Source organism: Manis javanica, chromosome 2 (assembly GCF_040802235.1).
Source record: "Manis javanica isolate MJ-LG chromosome 2, MJ_LKY, whole genome shotgun sequence".
Lineage (NCBI taxonomy): Eukaryota > Metazoa > Chordata > Mammalia > Pholidota > Manidae > Manis > Manis javanica.
Genome location: NC_133157.1, coordinates 211464751 through 211490864, shown reverse-complemented (window position 1 = coordinate 211490864; position 26114 = coordinate 211464751). Strand labels below are relative to the sequence as shown.

General features: G+C 41.3%; 1 protein-coding gene and 1 non-coding gene across 2 annotated transcripts in view; one reads left to right on the top strand and one right to left on the bottom strand.

Moving 5' to 3' along the window:
* Positions 1–12390: 12390 nt before the first annotated feature.
* LOC140848036 (serine/threonine-protein kinase TAO1-like) overlaps positions 12391–26114 on the top strand; it is a 404763-nt gene continuing 391039 nt past the window's right edge. The window contains exon 1 of the mRNA XM_073230114.1: positions 12391–12430. The gene's annotated coding sequence lies outside the window, so the exon portion shown is untranslated. The remainder of the gene's footprint in view (positions 12431–26114) is intronic.
* LOC140848103 (U6 spliceosomal RNA) lies at positions 20136–20243 on the bottom strand. The gene has a single exon (XR_012128652.1). It is a non-coding gene; the product is annotated as a U6 spliceosomal RNA (small nuclear RNA).

Genomic DNA, 26114 nt, shown 5'->3' with positions numbered 1-26114 from the left:
AGAAGGATGAACAATCACAATTTGTTTCCCTTGGCTAATAGCATGATTTGATTGTGTTTACATATCAGACTTGCGTTTGTGGACCTTTGAGCCTCTGTGCACGTTTATCAAATTGCAGACAGCACCACTTCTGCATGGCTGGTGATAGAGCGCTTCCACACAGCTCAGTAGCTCTCCCAGTAGCAGGTGATTATTTCCCAAGATAAAAGCTGGCTACCTGATGCCAAAGCAATTCATCAATTCAATGAAAAAAATAAAAAAGTCAGACATAAACCATTCTCTTGGTGTCGTGTAGGGCTAACAATTGGTTGATTGACTGGGTTTTGGCCCAAGCACAGCCCAAAACAAACCTAAAGTGGCATGTAGTGTTTATGGGAATTTTCATTATAATGCAGTTATTTCTGCTGAACTTTTTTATGGTTTCCAATTTGTTCCCAACTTAACTGGGGGTTGAGGTTAAGTGGTCGTATCATCACTAAGGGTAAAAGGTTTGTTTGCTAACAGGAAAAGTGGTTTTCCTTTCCGGTTTGATGGCACTGTGCAGTTTTCAGTGATAACTTCTCTGGGCAAGGGAGGGTTGGTTTGTAAAGGAAGAAATTCTACCCTTGGAAAATACCAATACACTGCAAAGCAGATGTCTCAAAGTCTAAGAGCAACCGCTGTTTGAATTTTGTTTTTCTTGCCACAAATAAGGTGGAGTAGAATAACCCTCGGTTCTGAAGTCAGAAAGAATTCATTTGTTCATTTATTTGGCATATTATCGAGCTCCTTTTATGTTTGGCTCTGGGGATTCAGCAACAGACAAGCTACCTGCTCTACAGACATGACAATTTAGTAGGACGGTGGAGCCGAGGGACCAGACAATATACATATGCATATTTTCAAACCCCAGCCTCCGCATTTCCTACTTTTTGTGAACTAGGGAAAGTTCCAAACTTACTCAGTGTGCCTCACACACAGCAGGGGCTCAGCAAAACAATACTCTTCCCGCTTTCCCTACTCCCTACCCTTCAGGACCCTAGAAAAACAACAAACTGTCTGCTTCTCACTTTTAGCTGACATCTTTCTTAAGGCCAGGAAAATGAAGATTCTTGTCGTACCTATGAACTGTATGTAGATGGACTGAGAATGAGTTGGTTTATTATCTCATGTTCCTGTGAGCGTCTGTCTTCTAAGTCCTACAGCTAATCAATCTTTTTTTTCTCTCCATTTTGCCTTGCCAAAGAGAATACTTACACATGAACTATTTTCAACCCATAAATGTTATTTTTTAAGGGCTCTGCTGCAAAGAGCTTGCCTTGACTGCAGATTTATTCTACTTTTTACTGAGTTTCTACCGATTAAGGTGTTTTCAAAAAGCAATGAAGGGAAGTGGTTCTTACAATCACAGTCTGAGAGGTCAAGGTTGTTTCGGGCCCCATTGGGATGGCTGTGCAGTTGTCTGGTTAGAGACTGGGACTTGGAAGAAGAGATGGTGAATTTGTTAATAGGGTAATCAGTATTAATTAAGAATTATAATTTTATGTGCAAACACAATTTATAATGGATAAAAAAAGTAGTCTATAATGATGTTTCTCAAATAAAATATGTAGAGTTCCAAACAGTTGAATTGAAACAAATATTTGTATTATATAAGCCCATTGGGAGATTGAGGAAATGATATGATATAAATTGAATATCCCATTCACTCTCTCCCACTCCCCTTCCATTGTGCCAGGTACTTAAGTGTAGATTTCATGTGAAATACCAAAATCTTCCCCATGGAAAACTGAGTAAATCTATCTTGTATGGCAGAACAAATATTTTAAAATATTAAGAAGTCTCCCACTCTCCCCAAAAGATGCTTACATTGCTCAGATAGCTCTTTACTTGTGCTAATTGTACAAAGTGTCCAAAGGAAATCTGGAAAAGCCTGGAAGAGACAAGGGGAATTTTCACCAGAAAGGCAGAGAGTTATTGTCAGGACGGGGGAAAAACCCAGAAAGAATGAAGGAACTAGAAGTTCTCTTGGGAGAAATCTCGAGAGCTTGGAGGTGGATTGGAAAAAGATTTTGTGGGTAGCTGCCATATATGAGATGCATAGACATAAAGGATGATGAAGGAAAGAAAGAGGCTGTTAAGAAGTTTGACTCTGCATTATAAATGTAATTTACTCGTGACCTTCTTTAGGAGGATATAGTAAGGGTGTAAATTACATTCCAATTATTGTGGCTGCTCTGTCGGTTTTTGTGTTCTGTTTTGTTTGTATGCAATACACTGAAGAATTAGAACCACAGAATGGCTTTATGAAGTTTAACTTTGAATATAGCCCTTAAGCCATTCTGACATTTTTGTGCCTGAAACTCTCTGTTTCTCCTTTAAGACATTTCTTCAGTGTTGGGAAAAAATAGCTGAAAATCCCAGGGTATGAAGTTAGACAGATCTGGGTTTGAATCTTAACTCCTAGAGCAAGTCGTATCTCCTCTACGGCTTCAGTTTCCTCATCTATAGGATGGGTTAAGAGTGCTTACACTGTAGGGCTGTTGTAATCACTGGGATAAAGGGGCTGAGTCCATTTAGGAAACAGCTCATCAAATTAGGAAACTTGGAGGGAAGTATAATAGCAGGAATATTTTTTAAAATATATAGACAGGGTGTAAGAAAACCACAAAAGACAATGCAATACTCAGGCTACCCCCTTCAGGCCTGAAGGTCTGAACAGGGGTGTTTCCTGGATGTGGAGACAGAGAAGGCTTGTCGAGAGAGCTGCCAGAGAAATGCGGAGACCCCGTGTGGAGAGGTGCCCCGCAACCTAGGTGGGGCTGGGAAATGAAGAGTGCAGCTTCCCTCCCTCTCTCCTTTTATCCTTCCGATTCCTTCAGGAGACTTTATTGGCCAAACCCACCTTGAAGTCTTTTGGTGGGAGTCCATTAAGGTCACAGGAGGTGAGCTGTGGAGAAGAGCGGAGAGGGATGGAGAGTGGCTCTGGGGGCAAACCGAACATGTCCATCATGCTCAGTGGTTTCTTTCTTTCTTCTTTCCCAATAGCGTGGACAAGAGGGTATCTTTCCCATGGAAGAATAAATGTGCTGTAGAGGTGTTGCTAGTCTCTGAAAGATGGTACCTTACAGGTGAGTTGTGCAGATCGTGACACAACACAGACAAAGCTCTGGGGTTGAAAACAAACAGGTATCAGTCTTTGAAAGGACAGCAGGAGAAGCACAGCTGGTCTAGGGGCTGACTCTCTCCATGAGAGTGAGTGACGCAGAGAGCTCACTATGTTGGTCAGAGATAAACAGGAGCTCTTGTTTCAACAGTGGCTTTTCAAGTCTGCCTGTTGGCACAGTGCTCACTCTGGCTGAGGGTGTCATATAAACAGGGCACATGCCCAAGCATGTAGGCAAGTCACTACATTTTCAGCCAGTAGCCCATGACCCACAGCTAGCTGACAAAGATGATGGCAGAGCATCCTTTCAGACAACACACTGTGGACCACTTGTATGTTTTCAAACTACGTAAGGGAGCTGAAGACCACCTCTGGAAAAGAATTCTTTGTCATCGCTAGTGGTGCAGATTTTTGATTCATTCCACTTGTAAAGCCTCTGAACTTCGGATAAAACCTTTTCTAAAAAAAAAAAATTCTGCTTTACCTCTCATAGTGGGCTGAATGGTGACTTCTCAATAGCTATATCCATGTTCTAATCCCCAGAACCTGTGAATGTGACCTTATTTGGAAAAAAAGTCTTTGCAGATATAATTAAATTAAGGATATTGAGGTAAGGAGATTATGTTGGATTATCTGGGTAGACCCACAGTCCAAAGCCATGTGTCCTTATTGGAGACATATAGGCGACAGGCACAATGAGATGTCTATGTGAAAAAGGGGGGGAAGATTGGTGTACTGTGCCCACAAGCCAAGGAAGCCAGCTACCACTGGGGGCTGGAAGAGGCATTGAATGAATTCTCCCTCAGAGCCTTTGCAGGGGGTATGACCCTGGCCGTAGACCTCTGGGCTCCAGAATTATGAAAGAATAAATTTCCATTGTTGTAAGCCAACAAGTTTTCGGTATTTTTTCAGCGGCCCTGGAACCTAATATACCTCCTGTGAAACCATCTGTTTTGATGCCTTGACAACAAAGTATACTGAGTTCTATCAGCCTAAAGAATTGTAGAAATGGTGCAGAATATGAACATCTTAGAATATATTTTTTTGAAGTTTATGAGAAGTCTTCTCAAATCCTGGAAGGCTGTGCTATCTAATTTACACTTTAAGCACTTGCAAGGAAGCATCATTAATTTGAAAGAGAGGAGAAGGGATATAATTGGAGGAAGCAATCATGTGTCTTAGATTCTAGTACTGGCTTTACTCCTCACTGGCTATTTGACCTTGGAAAATTCATTCAAGCACTCCAAGCCTAGATTTTCCTGTCTCTAAAATACTTGTCCCACTTAATTTGTAGGGTTAGCAAAAAGATTAAATTATACAAGGTGCTTTGAAATAGTAGAGTGCTTTCTTTTCTTTTTTTCAGGTGTAAGTAAATTTTAAACTATTAAACTACAAAATTTTATACATTTCATTATTCATAATTAACTGTTGAGTTATATTAGATCCTACTACCTCAGCATTGGCAATGATTTGGAAAAGGGATACGTGGGGGGCAGGAAATCGGGGTTTAGTCCTGGCTCTGTCATGAAGTAACCCTGGACAAGGTATTGAAACTCTTAGGGGTACAGTTTTCATATGTTAAAACAAGGAGTTGGATTGGTGTTGCTCCCATATCTCTAATTCTATAACATTTTAAGAAAATTATGAATAGCAGGATGGTTCTCTCACTTAGTGAGCTTATTCCTTCTTATGGATTAAATTTGCACTAAATCCTGTCAACCCTGAACTTGTCCGCCGAGCTCCAGATCGATATAACCAAGCATTTGGATGTCAGACAGCAGATCAGCTGAGATTGCCAAATCTCAGTAAAGGAAAGGCAAAACAAGATTTACTTAGAGTAAGAAAAAAAAGAAGAAAAAGTAAGAGAATTTATTGGCTCACTCAACTGAAAAGTCTATGAATAGAGTTAGTTTTAACTACAGGTAGATTTATGGCTCAAATAATGTCACCTAGATTTACTTTCTTTCCATCTCTCAGGTCTGTTTTGCATGGGGTTGGCTCTAGTCTGGGACTTTACATGGCGCAATACTGCTGTTGCATCACCTCCTAATTACGTGTATCAGGGGAAAGGGAAAACTTTTTCCCAGGATGTAGAGCAAGAATTTCATTGCATCTCCATGGGCCTGGCTGAAAGTCCACTTCTGAGCCCATCACCGTAACCAGAAGAAAGTCATTGTCTGGGTCATGTGACTTCTTTCTGAGCCACGGATATGGCCCTGCTGTGCTGGACCCAGTCAATTACAACATTTCAATAGTTTTCTGTACTGGTTATTAAACTGTGGGTAGCATTAAATTGGAAAAGTGGGAGTATTCACATAAAAAATTAGGGATTTATTTATTTATTTTGGAAAGCTGGTTTGCCAGCCCTGGTCACCCCCACTGGGGATAGCCCTGTTTAAACAGTGGGTGAGGGAGGGATCCCCCTCAAAAGAGAGGCTGTTATCAAAACAAGGAAAGAATAAATAGCAACAATAATCTAAAAAACAACTATTCACTAAACCTGGAAATTCAAACTCAAAATTTTCAATGTTGAACTTACTCTTGTTCTTCAATTTCATTTGTCTTGTGGATTTTCTATCCCGATTGGTAGCCATCATGCCAGTCAGACACTCATTTAAAATGTGACATTTAACTTCAAGATGCTTTTCTTTCTCTCATAACATGATTTTGCCTCCATACTCTTTTTCCAGTCCATCTCTTCCTGTGTTGCCACTGCCCATTACCCTGACTCAGACTTGTCTGATCTCCCCTGGACTATTTCAGGATTCTCCTAATTCGTCTGCCTGCCTTGAGTCTTTATTTCTCAAATCTATCCAGCATATTGCCACAAGGGTGACCCACCTTCAGTACATCTGACCAGGTTGTTACTTCAATCCTAGATCACTTTTCATTGCATGATGAGTAAGGTCTAATGTGCTAGCTTTAATACATGTTCACACATTCTTCACTGTATCTTCCTTTAAGAGGTGGACCTTAATTCTTTCCCCTTGAGGGTGGGCTTGATGAGTAGATTATAACGGAAGTGATGGTGTGTGACTTCCATGAGCAGGTCGTGAAAGGTATTTCGACTTCCTTCTAGCTCTGCCTCTCAGACGGCCCACTCTGGGGGAATCCGGTTGTCATTCTGTGAGAACATTCACGCAGCATGAAGGAGGGGTCCACACAGCAAACAACCGAGCCCTCCTGCCAACAACCATCTTGGAAGCAGATTCTCCAGCCCCAGTGAAGAGTTTAAGTGATTACAGTCCAGGCTGATGTGTTGATGGCAACCTCAGGAGAGACTCTAAACCAGAATAACCCGTCCAAGTCACTCCCAAATTCCTAACCCATTGAATCTGTGAGAAAGCAGCTGATTGTTATGCTAAGCTGCCAAATTCTAAGTGTAGCAATAGATATTTGGTCTCAGCCTAACATTTTCTCCCCCATTGTTGAATTTGCCACTTTTAAAAACGCATATGGGTCTGTCTGCCCTCTGTCTGAGCCTCCTGAGGGTAGGTACTGTAATTCACCAGTACACTGATATATCCCTGTGTAGTAATTATAAATCACAAAGATGGCTGCAACCATAGCTCCTATTCCAAGCACTTTTCTAGAGTCTTGCCACTTCCCCATCTAACAGGTCAACTCTGTGTCTCCTCCCTTTGAAACTGGAGAGAACTTTGTGATTGTCTCAAACAATAGAGTAGAGCTGAAAAGATGCTATTTTGCTTCCTGAGATAAATCATAGAAAATGCCATGCACTGCTGCTTCTCTCTTTAGACTCCTGCTCTTGGAATCCAGCGACTGTGCTGTGAGGAAACCAGTCTGTATAAATATCCACATGGGCCCCAGCTCACAGCCAGAGCTGAGGTCTTAGACAGCAGCCAATGCCAACTAGCCATGTGAGTGAACCGTCCTGGAAATGGATCTTCCAGCCTCTAACTGAGTCTCCCACACCAATGCCGCATGGATCAGCGATGAACTGGCCCTGCTAAGCCCTGCTCAAATGGCAGATTTGTGATGAATGGAATGATTATGATTAGTTTAAGCCGCTAGGTTTTTGGCGTCATCTGTTATGCAGCAATGTATAACTGGAAGGTAGCATAAGATATCGGTGAAAAGCATAAGGAATTTGCGGTCTGAATTGATATGAATTGATCTGGGTCCCACCTCTACTACACGTGAAGTGAATGACTTGAGTAAATCCATTTGATTCTGTGGGCTCAACTTCAAACGTGGGTAACACCTATATTACAGGTTTGTTGGGTTAATTAAATGAAATACTGGGGGAGAAAGATATACTTTAAGAAGGATAAGGAGAAGATCTAGCTTTAAATTCATGGGGGTTAATCCTTACTAATTAATTATATCTAATATTTATGGATCACATGCCATGTGCCAGACACATTCTAGATGTTTTACTCTTCCAAAAACTTTGTGATTTAGTTACTTTTAAAATCCTTCTTTACAGTGAGTAAATTGAGCCCCCAATAGCTTAAGAATATACTCAAAGTCATAATGGAATACTTAACTTGTACAGAATTATTTTTCTATGTCCACATGTCTCCCCAGGGCTGTTGGAGAGCAAGGAGTGTGTGTTTTGCTCACAACAGGCTTCCCCATCCCTGGCTCATAGCAGAAAGTAAGTTCGTATCTGCTGAGTGAGTGAACCTTCAGGCATTGACTCACATGTCAAAGTTTGTGTGTGTGTCTTGAAAAGACACAGATGGGAGTTATGGCGTACTGGCTTTATCAGAGCAGGTCCACACAGCTGAGTGTGGAGTGTCCTGTGCCAGGACAGCTGGGAAGCATTAAGATCACATCCTTACATGATCAACCAGCCACTGTGACTCAGTCTGTAGTATGGTGATACTGTGGCTAATTTGCATGAGCTGTTTGGTTTCAGAAGCTTAGCAATGGCACAATAAAACCTTTATTAACAAGGCTACTCAGGGAATGGTGTATTCCAACTACTGAGAAGGACTAGAAAGCTCTTTTGTTTAAACCCTTTTGGAAAATATCTATAAAATGTGGTGGCCATCCATTCTGCCTTGCTAAGGACCATGCAAGTGGGTATGATTTGTGCCTTGAAATTGAAATAGCTGATCCGCAGTATCTTACCGTGGACTTTATGCTAAGCATGACAATTTGGGGGAGGGCACGTAGGAGGAGGCTGGGCTGAAAGTCTTCGGAGATGAGCCTCTCCTTTCAGATGCTCATTATAACACTAACATAATGATGCAGACTTATTTTCCCTTAGAATTGGCAATTTTCTCTTTTAAAGAAATAGAATGATGGAGAAAGGGGAAATTCATGAAAATTCTGGTAAAAATCCTAGGTTTTTTTCAATCTCAACTTAATTTCTTCTTTAAAAAGGCTGTAATTTTTACTTAGAACTGTGCTTGCCATGCTTGGTGTAGTAAGTGTAGCCTTTCACTGGTCTGCAGAGAAGAAAGGAGGAAGAAAGGGGGCTAATCACTCATGGGGGAGGGGTCCAGGATGGGTTGTTCTGTATCTTCAGAGGGAGTCCTTAGTGGATTTACGAGAGAGGCAAAATGCACTGTGACAGAAGGGGACATGATGTGATTTTAGTAGGCACTGAGAAGGTCCTTCTGCCAAAAATGGACCCACCTGCCTGTAGATGTCTGGCATTCCTTGGACTGGGGACAATGCCAGAAAGCCAGCTGTTCCCTCAGATACTCTTCCCACAGGCTGCCTGAGACCCGAAATTCCAGCCTTGAACTGAAGGCTAAATTTTCCTCCGTAATCTATCCCACAGCACGTGCTTCCCTCTCCCTCCCCCAACTCTAAAATAGAGGTATTAACAGATATTTACACCATGGTATGAATTCTATAGACTTGTGCAAAGAACAGAAATTATGTAAGTAGGAGAATCCTTATTCCCCTCCACCCCACTTAACTCTGTGACTTTGGTCAAGTCCTATCTGCTTATGCAGCAGTTTCTTCTAGAAAATAAGAACAGCCAAACCAAATGGGCTTTTGGGAGTGCTAAATAAGACAAATGTAGAACACCAATTAGCGGACGGCTAGGAACAGTCCAAACGCTCATCAAAGGGAGACTTGTTAAATAAGCTTTGGAATATCCACACAGGAGCATACTCCGCAGATGTGGAGAGGAGTAAGGGGAATCTATGCACTGATAGAAAGTGAAGTAACAAACAGTGTTTAAAATATGCTACAATTAAGAAAGGAGGAGAATTAGTAAGTACACATTTATAATTTCAGTAGCAGGATAAACTAAAAATTAATTAAAAATGGGAAGGAAGGAACAGGAAATAGGGGATATGAAGAGGAGATAGACTTTTCTATAAACCTTATTTTATTTTTGACTTTGGGGTCATGTAAATGTTTTACATAATTAAAAACAAAGCTAAATCAAAGAAAAACACTAAACCAAAACAAATCCTAAAAATTTTAAGCAAAAATTAAAAAAAATTTTTTAAACAGAAATGAACCTAATTTTATATCAATTCTGTGGTAAAACCACCTCAAGAATGATTTTGAATGATTTCCAGTGATTTTAAAGCACATATTTGGATGTGTATCCTTAAGGAGATACAGTCTGAGGATAAAAGGAAGTACTGACATCTTAGACTGAATTCTTTTAGCTAGTTGTTAGTCGTGATATTTACAGTATTTTTTGGAATGCTATTGTATATACAGTAGGGTAAAGCAGCTAAGTAATGAAGTTATCCTCAGGAGATAAGAGTTTCAGAGTAAGAAAAAGATGAGTTTAAAATAAATGAAGTAATAATTCTATAATCTTTGATTTGAATGAGAAATATCCATATGAGTTTATGACTTATTTTTCTCTTTTTAACAGCTACACATTTCCTACTTCTGTCCTCTGAAAAGGCTTAGAAGTACGACTAACTCAGTTTTAATGATCACTGTGGGCATCCAGATTATAATATCTAAGGACCATCTTAAAGGAACAGGGGCTCCTTGGGGAAACGGCCAATTCTAGATCTGGGACAGGAAGTGTTTGAGATAAGCCGGGTTCCCAAACAAGATTACAGGAGCCAACTTGAAGGCACTCCCACTGGCCAAATTCGGGAAGAATATGAAAGCAAATAATGACTACAATATATTGAAACACATCAAATACACAAAATCCACAAGTTCAGTTGGAGGTGCATGGGCACGCGTTCACTATTCTGAAAATAGATACATAAAAGGAAAAAATATCAGGCATTTATGCTGCTTTATCTGTTTGTTTCAGGTAATCAAACAACTGTTGAGGGAAAATTCCCTATTGAAGAATTCTGATATAAGTAGGAGGAATAGGTATGATTTTAAAAAACCCTCCATTCTTGGTGGTAATCATTTTGCAATATATAAAGGTACCAAATCAACATGTGCACCTTAAACTTACACAATGTTGTGTGTCAATTATACCTCAGTGAAGCCGGGGGGTTGGCGGGCTGGGGACAACTCCTTTCTGCTAACACTGATGAAATAATAGATGTAAACAACAGTCATCCTTGTCTGCCAACACCCATTAAGTGAAGACTGATGAGAGAAACTTTACAGTGGAACTAGCCTCATAATACTCAAAACAAAATGAACAGTGGGAAGTTTAAATACCACCAGAAACAGGGCAATTGGACAAAATGGTTTTCTCCCTTGGAACCAGGGACAGGAGCCTCCCGGTCACATTGGGTGGAGGTAGGGAGTAGTTGCAGATTTGTAGTCTGAGTTTGGCAGTGGGTAGGACCCACACTTCTTCACCTCCCACTCTCCCGATCCTTTCCATCAGCAGAACAGGATAGGGAACCACCCACAGGACGGCAAGGACAGGGGGTCTGTCTGGGTTGAATGCAAAGCCCTCAGCCCGAGTCTCTTCGACTTCATCCTGGACATGTTATTTAATCTCTCTCAGCCTCAATTTTCTCCTCTATCTACCGAAGACGATAACTAGAGTCCTTGGGTGTACAAGGTGAGATGATGTGAGTCAAGTGCTTGGCCGTGCAATGCGCAGTGAGCTTACCCTAGGGCCAGAAACTTGTTGATCTCTTTTTCCTTCAAAGAGAAAAGGAGTCAAGGGTTGTGTGGTTGCTTGTACACAGGCTTCTTTCTTTCTTTCTTTTTGCGTGCTCGTTTTCTCTCAGAGGGACAATTGTGATTAGTCATTAGAGCAGAGTGTTGGCTGTGAAGCAGCAGGTACCAATTATGCTGTCTGAGATAAGTCCCTTTTTTTCCTTCTCCCAAGGGCTTTATTTCATGTAGTTCTACTTCTGAAAATGCGTCTCTCCTCCTTATTGTGACATTGTCCTTGGCTCCCCACAAGGGGAGTGAACTTAAGTCCTGCCCAGTGAAGTGGTTTATGTCAAAGTTTGACGGAGGTAAAATGCTTTCTTGGCGGAGGTAAAATTCTTTCAGTAAACGAAAAGATGATGTACCTAAAACCATTACTTGCCGTATCTTAAACTGGATCTGCTGCAAAACCATATTTGATACAGTATTTTTCAAATACCTCCACTATCATTCGAGTCATCAAGAGCCTGTGATACAGCGTGGGAAGAACATTTTTATCACCTTCCGTTCTTTAGGGTCTGTTGGTCGATTGTTCTCGGGAATCGTCACACACTGAATGCCCAGAAGTGTTTTCTCCCAAGCAGGCTACCAACTGGGGAACAGTGGAGGAAAATGAAATTGAAGCGTATTGAAAGATTATTTCTGTATACTTCTCACCTTCCACCATCAAAACTGCTTTACTTTTACAAGTGTGGCTCCGTTCTTGCCTTAAAATAATAAATAATCCTAGCTTGGACGACACAGTCATTTGACACTGCTGCCACCTAGTGGAATCTTTTAGTAACAGGACGAAGTGACAATCCAGGGTGTTTCTCTGTTCCCTGGAACAGTGCTGGACTGGACTTCAAGAGGAGGAGGTAACTGACTACATGGTATGATTTCAAGGGTGATAGGAAAGCCGGGTGCTCCCTCTAACACATTTGTAACCATTAGTGCCTGGAAGATCAGCATTGGGCTTTTATTTCTTAGCTCTGCATTTTGAGCCTATCATCTTCGGGAAGGATACAGGGCCCTCATACTTCCTGGAGACAGCTAAGTGACTTCAGCGGCAGGCACGGGGCAGGATCAGTACACACCCATTCCTGGAGAAACAACCTCAGTAGCCCCGCGTGTCACCAATGCACATTTCCTTTCTCTCTACTGCTTTGCTGCAAACATCTAATTTCCTCTTTTATTACTTCCAGGCATTATTAGAACGCTTGGTCGGGCAGCACATGTACACCTTACTGACTACAGAGGGACAACATGGTAAGTTAGGGGGCGAGGGGCTGAGTTAGAGTTTCTCTGTGTGTGTGTGTGTTTATTACTTGCTAATGACCACAAATACTGGACTGAATCTATGGCTGAACAAATTGGTTTGAATAGAATATGTTTTACCTGAAACAGATTCCAAACTGGTTGTGTTGTTAAGAGACAACACTGTCACCCATTCAAATTAGCTGACACTTCTTTGAACTTTGAAAGATATTCTTCTGCGAAAAGTTTAGCTGGAAGCCATGGATCATGTGTCTACCACCCAGGGAGTTAGGTCCTTGGTACCTTTCCTGACTAGATCTCAGCCCTTGACACATAGCCTTGGGTTAGTAAGAAAGGGGAATAGCTGGATAGTTCCCAAATAAGAAAGGTGGACTATAAAGAAAAAAAAGCTGATAAAAAATGGAAATTAGAGAAATAGTAGAATTGTTCTATCAGCTGAGTCAAACACATGATTTAGTTTTCCTATCTGGAAACAACTTCAAATAATTGAATTTAATACATTTGTTCTTTTGCCTGACATTATAATAATTATAGCAAATACCTACTAAGTCGGTATGTTACTGGGTTCTCTTCTAGGAACTTGAGCTATTTTTTAAAGTATCAGCAAGGATATATTCAAGTTTTCTCTCAGAAATTGTTGGCTAACATGGTATATTCTTTTGGAAATACGTAGAATGGTTTCTAACTCCAAAGTGTGGCATCCGTTTCTTTCACTCTTACCCAGCTGCTAAGTAATTAGATCCTGGATTTAGTATTTGGGTCATTCTTCCATTCCATGCCATGTGCATTTGCTGAAGACAGTGGTATCACAGGGAGAGTCATTACTTTTAATTTAAAGGATACTTGAGAAACAGGAGTGTTACCCGCAACAGGTAAGACACCAGAGGCTGGCCGGTGGTCTCAGAGCCTCCTTGGCAGGCCCTCCTCCGAAGCGGCTGCACAGCTGATCCAGAGCTGCCATCCAAACTCTGGCCAGCGGCAAAGCTCTTAGCTGTGGGTGCCCTGCTGGTGAGCGGACATATGCATTATGCACTTCTTTGAGCAGGTCAGTTATAGAATTAGGACTTGCCACCTAAAATGACCTTTGCCTTCTTTTGCTCATCGGGCAGGGAAAGGCCTATAGTCATTTCTCTAAAAACATCACCAGTACGGAGGAGGTGAGTAAGCAGCATTTAGTGGGACTTCAGCAGTATCAGAAGTTTGGGATTAGCTACTGATATTGCAGTCTTCTCAAGAGAGAGCTAAGGTTGCAGATGTTGATTGAAGGGTTTAAAGAATAAGGCATCTATGTGTCTTGACACTCCTGTTAAGATACTTCCTCACTACATTTAAGGCTGAGAGCTAGGGACATTATCTTGTTATAAGGTGTTTACCAGGGGGAAAGCACAGGGTAGATGCCCATTCTTGGAATTTAGAAGAGCAAAGTCCAAGATTCTGAGTTTGTGTATATATGAGTGTGGTAGGGTTTGTAAAAAGACCTTGCAGTATACTCCTTCTCACTTCATCAATACTCATCTCTGGGAATCCAGAGTATCAAATGTGTTCTGAGAAATTCTAAGTGTGATGGAGGAAGAAAGTTTTCTCTATTGTCCAGTATATTTTCACCCAAGAAGAGAAGAACCTGTGTGGATTAGCCAATGACAGTTTTACTAAGCTACCATTTATGCCAACTCCTATGTGATAGGGACTTTGTGTACATCATCTCTAATCCTCAGAACAAGTTTCATTTCATTTTAGCATGCAGACACTAAAACTCGGGTTAACTATATTGGCCAAGAACACACAACACAGCCTGTAAGTTGCAGAGCTGGTACTTAACTCAAGTATGTTTATTCTGCTAGGGGATCATGTCAGTGTCATTTGGTGTCATTAATTGCAGGAAATCCAGTTACTCCCCCTCTGCCCCTAAATCTAACCCAAACAGATAGTCTTTAAATGAAACCTTCTAGAAACTCACCTGTTCTCCCTCAGAGTAGTGCTGGTGTTGGGGTAGAGCAGATATTCTCTTTAGACGATATTCTCTGCCTTTGTGGGGATCTTGAACAGATAGCAGTATCATTAACATGTAAGTGGTTCTCATATGTAAAAATGTCAATGGACTACATTCTTCAAAGGACAAGTGAGAAGGGCTGTCTCTGGCGTTATGTGTTGTGAATAATCCTAAATTAGTGTGAAACTACCTACTCTCAGGAATCCATGACAGTGGACAGAAGTAATGGGGCATTTAATTTTTAAAAAGTAGACAATATTCAAATCTTTAATAATTGCTTTTGGATTATATTAATGATTTGGACACGGGAAATTTCCATTTCATAATTGTTTTCTTTAGCTTGTATAAAAATGATTTTGCATCCCCCTGGTTCTCCTAGGAGAAAAAAAGCAGTAAGTGGCCTGTGCTGGTTAGCAAGAAAAAAATGCCCAAGGTTAAAAATCCTGGGATGTATATGCAAATATAAGTAATAGCCAACCTGTTCTATATTACACTCACTTTCACAAAGGTATTTATTATTTATTTGTGGTGTGTGCCAAGTATTTACGTATGCATTAAAATCACTAACCATTTTTTGATGTTATTTTGCTGCATACCATAATGAATACTTTCTATATGTGCAGATGAAAACATCTTGTGTTCAGATAGATCCTATTATATCTGACAAAAGTTGCTCTCTTAAATAGAATAGGTAAAGCCTTCCTCCACAGTCCCCTCCTCTAAATCTTGCTAACAGAATTTGATTACTAGAATTCGCTAATGATTTAAAGCTAATTGTCTACTCCAAGCCTTGGAGATTATGGCTTCATAATCAACTTCAGGGTAGAAGTTCAAGTTTTACTTTAATAAATAATGTGCTTTTAATAGCAAGTGCTGAATATCTGGTTATGTGTGCATGTACAAATTACATATTTATATGTGTGCGTATAAAATACATGTGCACTGTATATGTTAAGTACATTATAATACATATATGTGTATATATCTATGCATATATGTGCACAAGTTGATCTGTTTGGTCTCTAACTGAATTTTTAATATATTTTTAACTTATTCTTTTATTGGTAGAAGCTTTTTCCACTGGAAAAAAATGCATTTTATAAATGAAGATTAAAAAAAATCTGGAGATATATTGACTAGGAATTCATGAAAGTAAATTCAAAATTTCACTTGCTTAATTCTACCAAGTAGGTAGGCTCCTAATAACTAATATCTGGGAATATGGGAATAATTGATCACAATTTTCAGTTCTTGTCTAGATGTTTGGTAGGGCTCAATTATAACCATTACAGTGAACATCATATACACACACAATCAGTAGAACCTCCTTTCAAGCTCTTTGGGAATGAGCAATAATATGGCAAAAAAAAAAAAAGAGTAAAAGCACAAATTAAAAGGCTAAAAGGATATTTATTTCTATGGCAACAATGATCAACAGTGTTTGTTCAGATTTGCTGAGCACATGTTTTGTGTCCTGTCTTCTTTGGTGCTGGGAGCAATGAAGGAAGGAAGGTCGGCCAATTCCGCGTTCATCCAGCCTTTGTTTTTGAGCGCTTACCACGGGCAGGCTTCCCTACCGCCACCTGAGCGAGCGGATGCCGCTGGACTGCGAACTTCCCACGCGTTTCTCAGTGGTTTCCGTCCCCACCCCTAGGTGGCGCTGGAGCTGGAGCGGTTTACTTCCTTCCGTGAGGTCAGCGGGTTAGGCTCCAGTTACCTAGCTTCCCCTAGGGCAGGCCTTCTTCAGAACAGAGTTCTTATGGGTATTTCAAAATTTCTGCCCCTCCTGCCAGAAGCTGGAGGGGTTTCCTCTGATACTTACCATGAGAACCTAACTGAGGCCCTGGAGGTAAACAGCAAACTGTGCCTCCCCGCCGCCATGACTGCCCTCCCTGGAGCTTTTGCCTCTCAGAGTCGTCCGCACCGAGCCCAGCAGCCGCCCAGTCCGGTTCAGGTCTCCCACCTCGGCCCCGGCTCCCCCCGAGGCTCCCACCTGAGGGTCTGCTGTGAGCCGTGACTCCCTGGATTCACCTGTGGTCTCTCCAGTCTTGGGGGCAGCGGTTTATCTTGCGTCCTTCCCCCTCTTACATTTCCAATGAGAGTTGTTGATTTTTCAGTTCGCTTAGCTTTTTACTTGTTAGGATAGAGTGGTGACTTCCACAGTCCTTACATGTGGAACTGGAAACTGAAAGTAAGAACCTCCATTTTACAAAGGAGAACTTAGTCTACAACACAGTAAGCAATGCTCAGTCACATAGCTAACACATCAGAGACAGACTAGTATTCTGATTCTAAATCTAGGCTTCTTAATAGGTAATGGGATTCCTTCCCCACCTAGCATAAGCTTTAACAATGGCATGGTCTCTGTCTTCAAACAGAGCTAAGAGGGTCACCTTTCTATCATGTCATTGGCCCAGAAATAAAACTGAAGTGGACGTATGCATGATGGGTGTCAGACACTGACTGTTTCAGAGCAATCTAGGTAACCTCGGGCAAATTACTTAGCCTCTCTTTGCTTTCTTTTCTTCATCTGTAAAATGGCAATAACATTTCTTACAGGATTGGTGTGAGGATTAATCACAGGTAGAGCCTTTGGGACAGTGCCGAGCACATATGCAGGGGTCAGGTAATGCTATTGTGGGTGGTCATAGGAGGAGAGGTAGGAGTTATCTGAACCTTGACCCTGTCCTATCCCTTTGCCTCATCCTGGTTCCTGGCTGGTCCCACATTTCCTTCTCCCACAGCTCTCTGTGTGTTTTATTTTTGTTTATTGCTGTGGATTTTCCTTTTCCTGTGCACATTCATCTTTTGGTTCCTGCTGAGCAGCTCTTGAGAATTTTCTGTTGGAGTAATCTCCTGAACCAAAGGAAATTCCTCACATGTCTTGGATTGAACCACTATTACTGATGATCTACTTTAGGTTTAAATGGCTTATTTCTCAAATACAACCCCAGGTTGCTGAGACCCTGTTTTGTTTTTCCCCAAATAAATTTAGGCCAAGTATGGCATTAATTCTCAATATCTATAAATGTAACCAGACAAGCTGTCTATTCACAATTCTTGCTAGAGTCAGAAGGGATTACCAGAGACCATGATTGCAGAATCTGGCCAATAGCAAGCACATAGGCATTTCCTGATAATCTTGGCTTACCTATCTATATATATACCGAGGCCTGGCTTCACAGATTTGGAACTAGCATTACAATCCATGCGGATAGCTTAAGCCTTATCACAGCAATTTCTTTGTCATATCCCCAGGGAATGTTTTTGCCTCTTCTATTAAAAGACCATGACTACAGCTGGACTGTGACAGTCTTTTCACCCAAAGAATTACTGGGGCCTCGTTTTCTGTGGAGTAGCATCAGGGGAAGTGAGTGGGCCATGAATGATTTACATTGTTATCATTATTGTCATCAAAACGTTATTATGGGGTGAAAGAATATTAAAGGGACAGTGAAGAACATCAAGGTGCAGTGGTTAGAGCTGTACATGGAACAGGTCATTACATAATATGAAATGATGAAAACACAGGCAATGGCTTTAGGAATAAAAATCATCTTGGCTACACATCTGAAAAGGGATCTAGTGTACCCCAATAGCAAAGTCATGAAATCTAGGCTTCTGACATGATGGAGAGTTGGGCTGGGACAGACTGGGGTAGGAAGGAAGTATTTAATATTGCAAGAAAGGAACTAATCAAAGTGTACTTTTTTTGTTGGCATTAAAGGGAAAGAAGCTCCAAAGATTACACCTGAAAGTTGTTGTCTTTTGAGCATCATGCAGGGTCTACAAACCCCCATTCATGCTGCAGCAGGAGACAGAGAAAAATTCCAGAGTATTGGCAAGAATTTCAGCAGGCTGTTTTGCTAAAGCATACAGGAAACTTAACAAATTTATAAAACCATAGACTGTGGTATCTTTTGACATCTCAAATTTAAGCAGTCGTAAACAAAGGGACTTGAAATAACTTGTGGTTCGATTTGAATTCTATGGGGGCAGAAATAGTAAAATCTGTTTCTACTGGATTGGGACATACTCATTCATTCATTTATTCATTCAGCAAGTGTTGGGACCTACAACATGCCAGCTACTGTGCTAGCATCTAGGTATGCAATGGTGAGTAGCACAGACACAGTCCTTGTATTTATGGCTTTCCTGGAGTACAAAACAAAGCATTCCAAATTTGTATAAGGGCTGTGAAGGAAATGATCAAGGTCTGGTAAGAGAGCACTATGGGTGGGATGAGGCATCTCAGTGGATAGTGTGGTCTGGTAAGCAGGCTGGTGGGGAAATGCCAATTAAGAAGAAGCTTGACGTATGAGGAGATATCCATTCAATCACAGTGGGAGGGAAAAAGAGGACTGGGTGTGGGAACAAGTATGATCATGTCAATAAACTGAAAGGAAGTATGAGCAATAGAAAGTTCTTCCATTGATATGACTGAGCTTCCACACCAGTTTTATGTCCATTAGATTAATTTCTCTTGAGAGAGAATCTGATTGGTTCAGGCTGAGTGAGGTATCCGGCCCTGCCAATCATCTATGGCCAGTAGGGCATCATCAGGCAACCAAACACTATTGCCTGGGGATTTTCTCTGGGTGGGGAGTTAGCATTTCAAGCAGCAGGTCTGTCCTCGCCTGGGTGTGGGGTGCATACTGGATATTGCTCCTGGCACATCCCGTTGCTCTTTGGAAGTCTGTGAACGAATGAATAAGTGGGCAGTGCTGGTGTACAGAGCAATACTAGGCTGTGTGGTGAGAATTCAGGGACTCGGATTTGGTCTTTACCTTAAATAATGGTATAAATTTTACTTATCAACACTCAAGGGTAAGAAATGCCACTTGTGCTTATATCTTTAAATTACGTATGGTCAATTCAAGCAATCTTACCTCTCTACCCCAGCCTGGCCAGCAGAAAACCAAATCTTAGGATTTGGGGGGTCCTTTTCCACTCTCAGTTTAGGAAAATATTCTAAGGGCCCATATAATTGAAGAAGACTTGGAAATGGCCCCCCCTGTGCTTAGTCCTATATAAGCTCATGAGGTCTCTTAAGGATGAGACCTCCACCATCTCCAGACCACCCCGGGCATGGCTCGTCAGGGTCTGTGCTCTAACATTCTTAGCTGCCCTAGCAGAGGGCATGCCACTGGGAGCTGAGAATGTCAGTGAAGAGGGATTCTGCTACTCATAGAATCAACCTCAAACTATTTCCTCCATCTTTTATCTCCGGAAAACCACCTGTGGATGGATGTCTGATTCAGGGGCTTTTTTTGGTCTTGAGGAAACAATAGCTCTGTGTGCCAGACGGTAGGATGAAGGTGCAACTGTGTACCTCTGTGGACTGGCATCTGGATCAGGATGTGAATGGAGCCCCCCGGAATTGTTTGGCTGGCCTTGCAATGACAAAAAAAAAGCCTATGACTGTTTTACTAATGGGCACCTACTATGCGCTAGGGATTTTTTGTGTACATTGTCTCTGATCTTCAAAAGAACTATTCCATTGTAATATGGAGACTAAAACTCAGACAGGTTGATGTATTGACAGAATACACAGCATGTAAGTTGCAAGGCTGTTATTAACTCAGTTATGTTTATTTTACTAAAGGATCATGTCAGTTTCTGGTATTTAGTGTCGTTAATTGGGGGAGGGGAATCCAGTTGCTTTGCCCAACCCAACATATATTCTTTATTTTATTCATTCACTTAAAAAACATGGAACACTTTACGAATTTGTGTGTCATGCTTGCGCATGGGGCCATGCTGACATTCTCTGTATCATTCCAGTTTTGGTATATGTGCTGCTGAAGTGAGCACCATGTATTCTTTAAACCCATCCCTTCTGAAAGAAACTCATATAATGTTTTCTAAGCAAATCAATATCTATTGATTTAACAAAAGGTTTGATTTTTGGTTGATCAATGAGCAAAGCACACAAAATGGAGACTACCAGATTTCTATTTTTTGGTCATGATAATCCTGGCTGTTTTGTTTCAGGGAAGGCATTTGTTTTCTTGTTACACAGTATGTTGTGACCCTGCTGCCCAAACCTTAAAACCAAACATGTTGTCTGACAGTGATTTTCATTCCCCTTTCAAGTGCCGGGGGCAAGTCTGACATACAGAGTTTGGACCCCAAAATGTTGGTTTTAGACACTGTGATGGTTAATGATAGGAAGGGCAAATACATTTAATCTCATATGAACTCAATTCAGGTGGTAATGGCTACCCAAGCTGCAGTGTTGAGGAGGATTCTGAAGCTGTTTCTAGGCTCAGCAGGAAAGATTGATCAATGACACCTGTCACTGAAGTGGCATGGTGGGAGTGAGAGACAATGTGAACCGGTTTGTGAGGATTGGAGGGCAAAGTATTTGAAAGAAATGATCAGAAAAGTCAGGGCCATAGAAATGGTTAAGTTTATCCTGGGAACCAATTTTCATGGTTTGGGATTGAATTGTGGAGACACAGAGGACATGAGGGAAGCAAAGGATACCTAAGTGAAGGCTGATGGGCTGATGGCAAGCCTCAGGGACCCGCAGAAGATTCTGTATGCTGGAAATAGGAGAATTAAAGGTGTTGGTAATATGGAAGGCGTGAGTGGAGCAGAGGTCTGATCATCTCTGTTCTTTGGTTCTGGAAATTTCTCTGACCCTGAAAGACACCAAGTTAGGCCACTCCAGGACTAAAATACTGGACATATTTAACCTTTTCTGTTTTTCTGTGTTTTTGTTTTGCTTTGGCTTCGGCTCTCCATACTACCAGAACTGATTGCTAGTTTGGATTATCATTTATTTTTCAGTACTGATATTTTTGGCTCCAAAGCAGATTTTGTACAGAAAATTCTAATGCTATCAAAACCTTCTTTTTCCCAGTGTTATGTCTATGAAAGTATGAGACTTTGTTATAAGGGAGGAAGCTATTTTTTAAATTTTTTCTAGATGTCTAAATTCTGTAAGTGCAAAAACAGTAACAAGATTTTATTTGGTGTCACATGATATTTTTTGCACCTTTAAATTTCAACCACTTGAATTGCTTAAATTTATTACTTTAGCAAATAATCAGACCATAATGTTCCAATTACTGTTAGTGCTTTACAAATATACCATATAAATGCCTGACATGTCTAACTGAAAAGTGCCTGAGGACAGCTGAACATGTGGTCTACAAATTCCCCTACCAGTTAAAACCCAGCCTGTCTCTCTAAGGACTGTAATTTGGGTTTTTTTCAATGTGTGACACACATTTCATAATCATCAAAATGAGAAGGTATAGATGATGCTAAAACGACTTGTCTCCTCAATGAAAGAACAAATCCAACAGGTCTTTGGGGAGAAGAATAACCACCAAGAAAATTAAAATTTTACTTCTGTTTCAGATTTGCTGACAACATATAGGTAACGTCTTGGCCAGTCTGTGACAGCAACGTGTCTGAACAAAGAACAAAAGATCTGTTTTGGTGATTTACCATATGGTGTACACAGATGATTTTGACAGAGTACATTGGAGCACAAAAAGTGTAACTGGGCAAACAATAATATTTTTGAAAGGATAAAAGAGTATCACCTTAGATCAGTGTTTTTCGAGATACTTAGATTGAGACCCACTGTAAGAAATGCATTTTACATCACAATGCAGAGAACATTAAGTTCTTAGGTATGTGGGCACGTGTGCACACACACACACACACCTGAGACAAAAGCTTGCTTAAAAATACTTATCCTTCCCATTTTATCTATTCCATTTTTTAAAAGGAGCTGGTTGTGGTTGACCAACTGATTTCACAACTCCCTAATGGATTGAGAAACAATTGGCGTAGGTGATCTGAAATCTTGTTTTTCACTGACCAATTGTTTTGGCATCATACAGGTACAGTTTTTGTGTAACTGTTGATTTGAATCTCAGTATGATTATGTCAAGTGGTTCTGAATGAGAGTTCCAGGGAGTGGGAAGAAATAAGAAATCTGAGTTCAGATTTTGGCTTCAAACACTTGCCTCTTGTGCACAGCTTGCTGAGAGACAGATTCATATTTAGCTGAGAACAAAGATTTTGCAGTCAGATCGCCTGGGTCTGAATTCGGCTCACAGCAGCTGTGTGAATGAAGATGGCCGAGTCATTTAACTTCTTTGGGCCTCAGTTTTCTCACCTGTGAAATGGAAATGATAAATACTGTCACCTCCTTTTGATATACTGCAAAAATTAACATAAGGTAAATACAGTAAGCATTCAATAAATATTAGCGATTATTACTGAGAGGTCCATAAAAATGTTAGAATCAAGAAGGTATTTTCAAATATCTGTATTTATTATTGCATACGGTCAAACCTTATCCTTTTAGGTGTTAGCTAATGTTTCTTGTATACTTGCCACGTGCCAGGCACTGTGCAAGGCACTTTAGAGGCCTTTAGCCTTTATGATCTTTATAAAATTTAATCACCATTTGGTCTTCCAACAGTGTAACAAAGACAGCCTTAGTGTTTCAATTTTGGAGATGAAGAAATTGAAGCTTAGAGAGATCAAGAAACACAGTTGGTTAATGGTTGGCTGCGATTCTAGCTCAGGTGTGCCTGACTCCAGAGCCCAGGCACCTCTGTCTATTAGTCCTCTTTGGCTCTACTTCTCTCCAATAACCACATGACTCCCCCCTTCACATAGTGCATGTTTCTGCTCAGTATTCACTTTATCCACCCTGTGTAAGATAGCACTCTCCTTTTTCATCCCCCACTTCCTGTCTGCCATGTCCCATTTAGTTTGGCATCATAACATCAAATACCATTTGCCACTTATCCCTATGTGCACTTATCTTGACTATCTATCTCACACTGAAATAAAAGCTCTATAGAACAGGGACTTGATACTGTTTGCTGCTGTATCCCCAGCTCCTACTGTGGAATCTGGGCACATAATATATGCTCAATAAATATTCATTGTCAAATGAATAAATGAATTACTTGGGGCAAATGAAACAGAACTAAGTCACGGGAAAACTTAATATTCAGAAAACTTCACTTACAATTTCATTATTTTTAGATTTATTTTGAATGTTTTCATGTGTGCCCCATCTTTTCATTCAATGTTTGGAATGTTCTATGTCTCTCCTAAGAAGAATAAGGGAACTTCAGTCCATACACTGGACCTTTCTATCTATTTAATTCCACTCAGTTCATTGCAAATGTACCAAGAAAGTGATGATACTGTTTGCAATTACTGTATATAGTTGAGAAAAAGACATCAGGATCCGTAACCCTCAGCTGCAGTATTCTTATATTCCACAAGATGGCGCTCCGATCCTACAGAAATTAGCGCCTTCATTTCCCCAGCGTGTTTCTGTGACCCTGCCGTATTTTTCTTGGTTTGTCTTTTAACTGAATTGTGCCCGTCTCCGCTTCTGTATTTTTCACGGGATTTTTCTTTTCTGTTTTCATCTCTTTTCTTACCTTTTTTTCTGGAATGAGCAGACTACTCTGGTTTTAGTGAATACTGTAGTTTTTTCTTAATTGCCTTATTATACAACTGATCAGATCACTGTGCTAATTAAGTTCACTGCGTAAAAGAGTTATTCTGTGGGTGGTTTGTGGTCTTTTTTGCTCTCTTAGTACAGCCTTAGGGGATCTTGGTATCAAGGTAGGTGATTTTTAAGCCTATGTGTAGTTGCTCTAATCCCATCATAGCTTCATCTACTTACACAGAGGATTTTAACTGTGGGTGAAATCATTATTATGATTTTCATTATTACATTCAAAGTCTGACAAAGGATAGTTCTCTGATAACAGATAGTTGGGGTTCGGTTCCCAACTCTGGATACACCAAAGACCCTTCAGACTGTTTGCATTGGGTTCAAATTTAATTCCTGGGTGTCAGTGGTACTTTTCTTAACACTGGGTCTCCACTAAAATGACATGATTGGTAAGCAGTGGACAGTCCAATCAGCTGGTCGTTCCTTGAAATGAGAAGTTCTGCAAGTTTCCCCACTGAGATGACTGGTTTTCGGACACATTATTTTAAAGTCAGTGTGACTCTGCTCAAATGACTCTTCTCACCCCAGGACTCTGTTAACTGCCCTCCTAACGGGATGTGGGTGACTTTGGCGTGCTGCCTGCCCAGCATTCTCTGCTGTTCGCACGGCTCTGCGCTCTGAGAAGTCGTGTCGGTAAATTACCAGCTGCATGTTCACGAGCATCTGCTGTGTGCAAGCTAATACCAGCACCTGGAGGCCTGGACAGACAGGGCTGCAAAATGTTTGAAATCCCACGTAAAAATTGCACTTTTCTTTTTTTTAATACACATGTATAAACCCTTAACAATTTACTGCCTCTTAGGGTTTGAAACCTCAAATAGAAATAATATTTCTTTGCCCAAATTATTGTGCTTGCAACTTAGAGGGGAAGGAGACCCAGTAATTAAAGATAAAACATCAAGTCGTAAAAATGCTCTGTAACAGGGAGCTGCAGGGTTCAGTGGAATTGCTTGCAACATGGGATGTGGTGCATTCCAAACTCTGCTAAACCAGGAGGCTTAGAGTGAGCACGCTGGAATTCCGGGGTGCAATGTCTGTGAGTTTAACTTAATGATGAGGCAACTCCTGACTTGGAAACTACTCTGCCGTTCGAAATAATTCAGTTCAGTTCAGTTTCATTCAATTCAATTTCGTTTATTCATTTACGTGACTGTTTAGGGCCCGCTGTCTATTATGTGGACAGTGGGCGTGGGTGCAAAGAAATGCAGAGGTGAGTCCTGCCTCAGCTGGTCACGGTGTCCCCTTCCAAGCCCTCTCCCCACCCTGCCCTGTGCCCTGGCCATCTGGTTTAGGTGGATCACATCACTGCTTCCTCACCCTGTGGCTTTTGATTGGTTTGGAATTGGAATGGAAATACAAATTTCCCTTTAGGGTTTGAAACCCCAAATAGAAACAATATTTCTTTGCCGTTCCTCTGGGAGGGGGTGGAGGGAGGGGCTGCGGTATTTGTTCCCTGACTCCCTCCCACCTGAACTGCAGGCTCCTGTCAGCGGTGCTTCTGCTCAGGCACCCTTCTCCTTACAGCCCCGTCTCTGAGGTGATCCTGATTGAGGGTCGCCGCCTTCCCCTTTATGCGTCAGCGTGCAAAGAGCTACCTGACGTTCATGTCCCCAGGGCCGCCGTTGCTGCTTTCCTTAAGCCATACCCACTCTTCTGAAAACACTCCTCTTTGACCGAACCTTTTGGATTATTCAGTCGGTGTCCTGCAGAGAACTCCACAGAGACTCTTCAGCAGACTTCAGTCCGAGTTTCTGAATTCATTTATATTTAAGTGCTTATTGTGGGTCGAACGACTAGGTGCTGGTCCTGTGGATGCAAAGCCCTGTAAACATGCGAGGTGCAGTTCCAGCTCCCAGTGAAAGCGTTGCCTTTTAGGGAGCACAGCAATCAAGTCCATGACTAGAAAGTCGTGTGGAAGTGTAGGAGGTGAAGGAAGGGGACCTGGGTGCCTGGCTTTCTCTGCGGATGGGGCGGGGCGGGGGGGGGGTGTGCGCTTCCTGAGGGAGTTCGGTTTAAATTGAAATCTGAAGAATGAGCAGGCGTTGATCGGATGGAGGGTGGAGGCAAGTGCGGTAGCTCTGGGGAGGGTGGAGAGCGTGCTGGAGGAGGAAGTTCACGGGAAAAGCCCGGACGGAAAGAGGGCAGCTCACTGGAGATGGGCGGCCATTCGGTGT